Source organism: Pelodiscus sinensis, chromosome 17, assembly GCF_052426305.1.
Source record: "Pelodiscus sinensis isolate ZL-2025 chromosome 17, ASM5242630v1, whole genome shotgun sequence".
Classification (NCBI taxonomy): Eukaryota; Metazoa; Chordata; order Testudines; family Trionychidae; genus Pelodiscus; species Pelodiscus sinensis.
The window spans coordinates 34,448,739-34,457,122 of record NC_143068.1 but is presented as its reverse complement, the minus strand read 5'-3'; positions in this window follow the sequence as shown (position 1 = coordinate 34,457,122).

The following is an 8,384-nucleotide window of genomic DNA, read 5'->3' as shown; positions in this document are numbered from 1 at the left end:
GGATGTGTGGGGCCAAGGGGGGGTGCAGAGGGTGGATGGGTGGGGCCAAGGGGGCGGGAGGGTGGGTGTGTGGGGCCAAAGGGGGGGTGCAGAGGGTGGATGTGTGGGGCCAGGGGGAGGGAGGGTGGATGTGTGGGGCCAAGGGGGGTGCAGAGGGGTGGATGTGTGGGGCCAAGGGGGGGTGCAGAGGGGTGGATGTGTGGGGCCAAGGGGGGGTGCAGAGGGTGGATGTGTGGGGCCAAGGGGGAGGGAGGGTGGATGTGTGGGGCCAAAGGGGGGGTGCAGAGGGTGGATGTGTGGGGCCAAGGGGAGGGAGGGTGGATGTGTGGGGCCAAGGGGGGTGTGCAGAGGGTGGATGTGTGGGGCCAAGGGGGGTGCAGAGGGGTGGATGTGTGGGGCCGGGGGAAGGGAGGGTGGATGTGTGGGGCCGGGGGGAGGGAGGGTGGATGTGTGGGGCCAAGGGGGGTGCAGAGGGTGGATGTGTGGGGCCGGGGGAAGGGAGGGTGGATGTGTGGGGCCAAAGGGGGGGTGCAGAGGGGTGGATGTGTGGGGCCGGGGGAAGGGAGGGTGGATGTGTGGGGCCAAGGGGGGGTGCAGAGGGTGGATGTGTGGGGCCAGGGGGAGGGAGGGTGGATGTGTGGGGCCAAGGGGGGTGTGCAGAGGGTGGATGTGTGGGGCTAAGGGGGGGTGCAGAGGGTGGATGTGTGGGGCCAGGGGGAGGTGGGGGGGTGGACGGGTGGAGGCAGGTGGGGGTGGGAGGGATTGGTTGCAAGAGGGGCCTCTCAGATGGCCGAACAATATTTCCAATTAAGTTATGCGGATGTTTTGGGGACAGCTTTTTATTTTGGAAAGTCAAGAGTGTCACTGGGAGTGGCTGTTCTGGACTTGATTTGCAAACTCCCGGTTAGGCAGAATCAGAGGGTCAAGGGCCATTTGGGTGAAAGTGATCAAGAAACGGTAGAGTTTGTGATTTGAATCAAAGAAGGGGGGGCGATAGACTTGCTGGGCCCCTGGGAAAGGGGTGTGTGCGTGTTTGTGGCCCTGTGCTGCTGGAAGAGGCAGACCCGACCAGCCTTTAGCATGTCCCCTCTCCCCAGTCAGTCCTTAATATCCCCCAGAGGTGCCAACTGAGACTGGAGCTTCAGCTGCTGCTGCAGCACTGGTCAGGAGCTGCAGGCTCTTCTGAATCACTAGGGCAACTGCTCCTTCCCCCCCCCCCCCCCTTGTCAGGCCTGGGAAGGATTGAGAACATCAGAATAAAGGCAGTACTAGTAAGTAAGGTTCCATGAGGGGGGAGGGAACTAAAATGAAAAGCATTCAGGAGAGATGGAAGTTTCAATATTTGAAGTGCAAGAGCAAACTATACTGATGTGATGAAAAGATAGAAAGAATAGTAAGAAGTCATTATGGCTCCATCAGGAGAGCTTTGATGGCCTGAAAATAAAAAAAAAGGATTTGTAAAAAATGTGGAAACATGGATGGATTGATAATGAAGAGTACAAAAGATTACCACAAGCATATAGGGATACATTCTTTTTAGGTGTCGAATCTGAGGCATTGTCCCAGATTGAGGTGTTATGAGAGGAGGTTTTGGAACAAATTGATAAACTTTACAGTAACAAGTCACGGGGACTAGATGGCATTCACCCAAGAACTCAGATGTGAAATGGCGGAACTATTAACTGTTGTTTGTAACCTAGCCTTTAAATAGGCTTCTGTACCTAAAGACTGGAAGATAGCTAAAAAGATGTCAACATTTAAAAAGAGCTCTAGAGGTGATCCTGGCAACTACAGACGGGTAAGTTTAATGTCAGTACCAGGCAAATTAGTTGAAACTATAGTAAAGAATAAAATTGTCAGACACATAGATGAGCATAATTTGTTGGGGAAAAGTCAACATGGTTTCCGTAAAGGGAAATCATGCCTTACTAATCTGCTAGAATTCTTTGAGGAGGTCAACAAACATATGGACAAGGGGTATCTAGTGGATATAGTATATTTAGATTTCCAGAAAGCCTTTAACAAGGTCCCTCACCAAAGGCTCTTAAGTAAGGTAAGTTGTTATGCGATAAGAGGGAAGGTCCTTTCATGGATTGAGAACTGGTTAAAAGACAGGAAACAAAGGATAGGAATAAATGGTAAGTTTTCTGAATCGAGACAGATAACTAATGGGGTCTCCCAAGAGTCTGTCCTGGGACCAGTCCTATTCAACATATTTATAAATGATCTGGAGAAAGAGGTAAACAGCGAGGTGGCAAAATTTGCAGATGATACCAAACTGCTCAAGATAGTTAAGACCAAAGCAGACTGTGAAGAGCTTCAAAAAGATCTCACCAAACTAAGTGATTGGGCAACAAAATGGCAAATGAAATTTAATATTAATGAATGTAAAGTAATGCACATTGGGAAAAAAATCCCAACTATACATACAATATGATGGGTACCAATTTAGCTACAACTACTCAAGAGAGATCTTGGAGTCACTGTGGATAGTTCTCTGAAAACATCCACTCAGTGTGCAGCGGCAGTCAAAAAAGCAAACAATGTTGTGAATTATTAAAAAAGGCACAGAGAATAAGACCAGGAACATCTTATTGCCTATGTATGAAACCATGGTATGCCCACAACTTGAATACTGCGTACCAATATGGTTGCCTCATCTCAAAAAAGATATATTAGCACTGGAAAAGGTTCAGAAAAGTGCAACAAAAATGATTAGGGGTATGGAACAGGTCCCAAATGAAGAGAGATTAAAAAGACTGGGACTGTTCATCTTAGAAAAGAAGAGACTAAGGGGGGGATATGATAGAGGTCTGTAAAATCAGCACTGATGTAGAAAAAGTGAATGAGGAAAAGTTTTTTACTTATTCCCACAATATAAGAACTAGGGGTCACTAGGGATAGCTCAGTGATTTGAGCATTGGCCTGCTAAACCCAGGGTTGTGAGTTCAATCCTTGCAGAGGCCATTTAGGGATTTGGGGCAAAAATTCATCAGGGATGGTACTTGGTCCTGCTGAGAAGGCAGGGGACTGGACTCGATGACCTTTCAAGGTCCCTTCCAGTTCTAGGAGATAGGCAATCTCCATTATTAAAAAAAGAAATTAATAGGCAGCAGGTTTAAAAGACACAAAAGGAAGTTTTTCTTCACTCAGCGCAGTCACCAGTGGCAGTGCTGAGGCAGCAGCAGGAGGAGGCAGAACATCCTTTACCCCTGGGGGCATGAGACACTTGGGGAGGGAGGGGGCAGGAAGGAGGGAGTGCATGCAGCACCAATGGCTGCTTCCCCTGCCCCTGCAGCAGTAATTGCCACAGTCTCAGGAGGGGACAGCCTCGCTCTGGGGAGTGCAGGGGTGGGGTGGGATCAAAGAGCAAAGGAATGTTGGGTGAGGGCTTGGTGGGGTCATAGAGCAAGAGGGTGTTGGCACAGGGTGTAGGGGTGGGGGTTAAAGGGTGTTAGGCACTGCCAGAGCAAGGGGCTCGGTTGGGACTAGGCAGACAGATAAAATGTTGCTGGTCCACCTAAAGTTTGTGAACAGGTTTGCTGGTCCGCAGTATAAAACAGGTATAAACCCTGCTGTAGGAAATAGCTGAAGCAATCATTTTCAAGAATGTATGGACAATAGTTGAGGTCCTAGAGAGGACTTGAGAAGGACAATCATAGTACCTATTTTTGAAAAAGGGAACAAAAGACTCAGAATTCTAGATCAATCAGCTTTGATTCCTGGTAAGACGCTAATGGATGGGCGAAACAGTAGATGTTCTATCTTGATTGTAGTAAGGCTTTTGACACAGTCCCACATGATATTCTCATAAAAAAGGGAAATGCATAAAAGCAATTACTATAAGATGGGTACACAGCTGGTTGAAAGATTACTCAAAAAGTAATTACCAATGGTTTGCTGTCAAATTGGGACAGTGTCTTTAGTAGGGTCCCACTAAGGTAACCCCTACGTGGAGAACTATACAGTATTTTTGTTAGTTATCTGGATACTTGAGTGGAGAGTATGCTTATAACATTTGCTGATGACATCAAGCTGGATTAGCTTGCAAGCACTTTGCAGAACAGAATTAGAATTCAAAATGACCTTGACAAATTAGAGAATTGGTCTGAAGAAGATGAAACTCAGTGAAGACAAATTAGTGGGGAACAACTGGCTAGATGGTAGTACTACTGAAAAGCAGACTCGCCCATGGGGGAGGGACAATTGCCCAGAAGACCCTGGCTGCCCCCACCCTACAGCACTGAGGGACAAAGGCAGACATCCTGCCTGTCCCCACTTCGCAGTGCTCCCGGAAGCAGCTGGCACCATGTCACTATGGCCCTGGGTAGGGCAGCGGGGCACACTGCCCCTGCCCTGAGTGCTGACTCTACAGCTCCCATTGTCCAGGAACTGTGGTTAGTGGGAGCTGCAGGGGCATGTCAAGTGGAGACCCCCCCCCCAACTCCCACAGTCATTGCTGCCAGCAGGGAGTGCTGATCACTTAGAGGAGCCACCCCAGTAAGCACTGATGCCCTCCTCCCAATCCCCTGCAGCCATTTTCCTTAGGTAGGTAATTATTAGGTGCTTAGAGGCAAGGAAGAGAGAGTCTTGTGGTTGGACCAGTATGCCTGTCTCCCACCCACATTGCCTGTCCAGCAGCATGCACATTCATAGAATCCTAGGGCTGGAAGAGACCCCAGGAAGTGATCAAGTCCAGCTCCCTGCTCAAAGCAGGACCCAGCTAAACCACCCCAGCCAGGGCTTTGTCAAGCCAGGACTTAAATACCTCTAGGAATGGAGATTCCACCCCCTCCCTAGGGAACCCATCCCAGTGCTTCACCATCCACCTAGGGAAATAGTTTTTCCTAATATCCAACCTAGACCTCCCCCACTGCCACTTGAGACCATTGCTCCTTGTTCTGCCATCCATCACTACTGAGAACAGCCTCTCTCAAGCCTCTTTAGAACCTCCCTTCAGGTAGCTAAAGACTGCTATCAAATCCCCCCTCACTCTTCTCTTCCGCAGGCTAAACAAGCCCAAATCCCTCAGCCTCTCCTCATAGGTCATTAGCTCCAGCTCCCTAATCATTTTGGTTGCCCTCTGCTGAACCATCTCTCTCCAATGCAGGGGAGGGGTGGGGGTTCAGAATTGGATGTAATACTCCAGATGTGGCCTCACCAGTGCCGAATAAAAGTGAATAATCACTTCTCTAGATTAGGGATGTTAAATTTAGATTAATTGGCTAATGGAATAGTTGATGCAATTTGCATAGTCGATAATGCACCTCCACCTTTGAAGTATAGCAGCAGCCCCAGGGCTGGTGCTACACTTCCAAGGCGAAAGCACTGAGTGGAGCATGGGACCAATGGGGCGACTCCCCAGCTGGCTCCGGGCTGCACACGGCATTTCAAAGCGGCAGCGTTGTGTGGAGCCCAGGGTCTGACCTCGGGCTCCATGCAGCGCTGCCGCTTTGAAGCACCCTTTTCTGTCCTCCCCACTTGCTGCCTCTTTCTGATAGAGGCAGGGGCGGGGAGAGGGCGAGAGCCACTACTTGACTAGTGTGTTGACTATTTGATAAGCATTTGCTTATCGGATAATTGACTAGTCATTTACATATCTACTCTAGATCTGCTGGAAATGCTCCTCCTAATGCACCCTAATATGCCATTAGCCTTCTTGACTACAAGGGTGTACTGTTGACTCATATCCAGCTTCTCACCCCGTGTAATCCCCCGGTCCTTTTCTGGTGAGCTGCTACTTAGCCAGTCGGTCCGCAGCCTATAACAATGCTTGGGATTCTTCCGTCCCAAATGCAGGACTCTGCACTTGTTGAACCTCATCAGATTTCTTTTGGCCCAGTCCTCCAATTTGTCTAGGTCATTCTGTACCCTATCCCTGCCCTCCAATGTATCTACCTCTTCCCCCTAGCTTAGTGTCATCCACAAACTTGCTGAGGGTGCAATCCATGCCCTCAATCCAGGTCATTAATAAAGATGTTGAATAAAACTGGCCCTAGGACCAATCCTTGGGGCACTCAGCTTGAAACCGACCATCAACCAGACATCGAGCTGTTAATCACTACCTGTTGGGCCTGACAATCTAGCCACCTTATAGTTCATTTATCCAATCCATACTTCCATAACTTGCTGGCAAGAATCCTGTAGGAGACCTATCAAAAGCTCTGCTAAAGTCCGAGCATATCACGACTACCCCCTTCCCCATGTCCACAGAGCCAGTTACCTCCTCATAGGAGGAGACAATCAGGTTGGGCAGGAACGACTCGCTCTGGTGAATCCATGTTGATCATTCCTGATCACTTTTCAAGTGCTTCAAAATGGATTCCCTGAGGAGCCCCTCCATGGTTTTTCAATGGACTGAAGTGAGGCTAACTGGTTTGTAGTTCACTGAATTGTCCTTCCCTTTTTTCCAATAGTCTGGGACCTCCCCTAATCTCCACAAGTTTTCAAAGACAATGGCCAAAGGCTCCTGAGCTCTGTAATCTCACTGAGATAAATCCAGGCACAGGCTGCTTGCCCTCTGAACTTTATATTCCACATACCATGCTGTCTGAGTTTTAACACAGGCTTTAAATAGCAGAACACAGAATCAAGAGCTGCATCAGGGCGTAAGCTTAACTCAGGAAACCAGCAGCCTAGGGGTTGTTGACATTTTAATTGTATGGGATATTTTCAAGTTTTTTGTGAGATAAATGAAATTGCATCTCAGGATCTAAATCTCTCAGGTTTCTGGAGCTGGAACTGCTGTTCACATCACTTTGCAAGCTTTCCGTGATTGTCCAGCATTCCATTTTCAAAAAGGTGGCAGCTCTAATTCAGACTCCCCTGTGTTTCAAGACGTTAATGGTTTCCATTTTCAAGTGTCTGGTGCTTTTCTAAGAAATGCCAAGACATTTCAGCTTATCCTCTCAATCTTTTCTTGACCAGCTGGTCACACGTGAGAATGAAGATATATCCTTAGTTTAAGGGCTCATTGGACGACTTGCCAGATGTATTTTATTGCTAATGACTCAAGAAAAGGGAGCTGACTGCGGCAGAAGCCCACAGCAGGGAGGCTAGCTGTGACAGTGGGGCCAGAGGCCGGGAGCCCATGGTGGTTGAGGCTGACCCTCCAATACCTCCTTAACCTTACATTCCTGGTACAACCTTTAACTATGTAACCAATTGAATTTCAATCAGTTACACATTTAATGCTTTTGTATATTGTTTTACATCCCTAATCCAGACACGTAGTTTCAGTTGTATGTAGTATTAGTACAGCTCAGCTGCCTGTTTTTTATTTTGTGAATCTTCCCTACAGCTCAGATTTGCTAGCCAGATGCTATTTTTTTCCATTTTGGTTCTGTAATTTATATCTGAGAAGCAAATAGCTCTCTGTTGAAATCTGCTGCAGAACAAATACTGGAGAAGATGCTGGAATTACCAAACTAGATCAAATCAGAAGTCCATTTGATCTAGTCTTCTGTATCTGAAAATGGACAGTACCACATATCATAGAAGATTATTTTAAAAAACTGCATTGTAAGCAGTTGTGGAAATGCAAATATGGGCAGAAGTATTCATTCTCAAAAAAGAAAGGTTGAGGTTTGTGATAAGACATGACTGAAGTTAGTTCATAAGGTTCCATCAAATTGTGTTTTAACATAATGACCACTCCAAAAGCAGCATAGCATTGTCCTTCTGACTGATCAGAATAATTGCACCAAGTGACAGGGGTAGCATTATTATATTAAATCTGACCCCGAAAGGCACAGGAACAACATTGCCATACCTTTTGTCACAAAGTGAGTCCATAAACTGTTATAAGCATAAGCTTCTCCCATAGTTATTTTAGCCTATGAGGATGAGATGCTGGTGTAGGGAGAGGGGATTTAGATTTATTAGGAATTGGGGAACCTTTAGCAGAAGGAGTAGCCTTTTCAGGAGGGATGGACTTCACCTTAACCAAAATGGAATCAGACAGCTGGAACACAAAATGTAACAGATTGGAGAAGATTTTTTTAAACTAAGTGCTGGGGCAGGGGAGGAACTGAGAGGTATGGAAGACTACATGGTTTGGATGTAGAAATCCCCTTGGAAGACGCTTAAAGGAGAAATTTTATATCCTAGTACATAGGATAGGAAAGAAGTTGGTAAAGAACCAGCAGAAACTGGTACAGAACAGTCAAATGTAAAAAAAAAAAAAAAAAAATCCCATTTAAACATGATACATGAAGTTAAGCGACTAAATATTGACAAAATGTACACATGCTTATGTACAAATGCTATAAGTTTAAATACTAAGATGGGTGAACTAGACTGCCCAATATTAAATTATGTCATTGATATAAGGAGAGTTGCAGAAACATGATGGAATGAGGCTAATCAAATGGGCTTGGTAATAC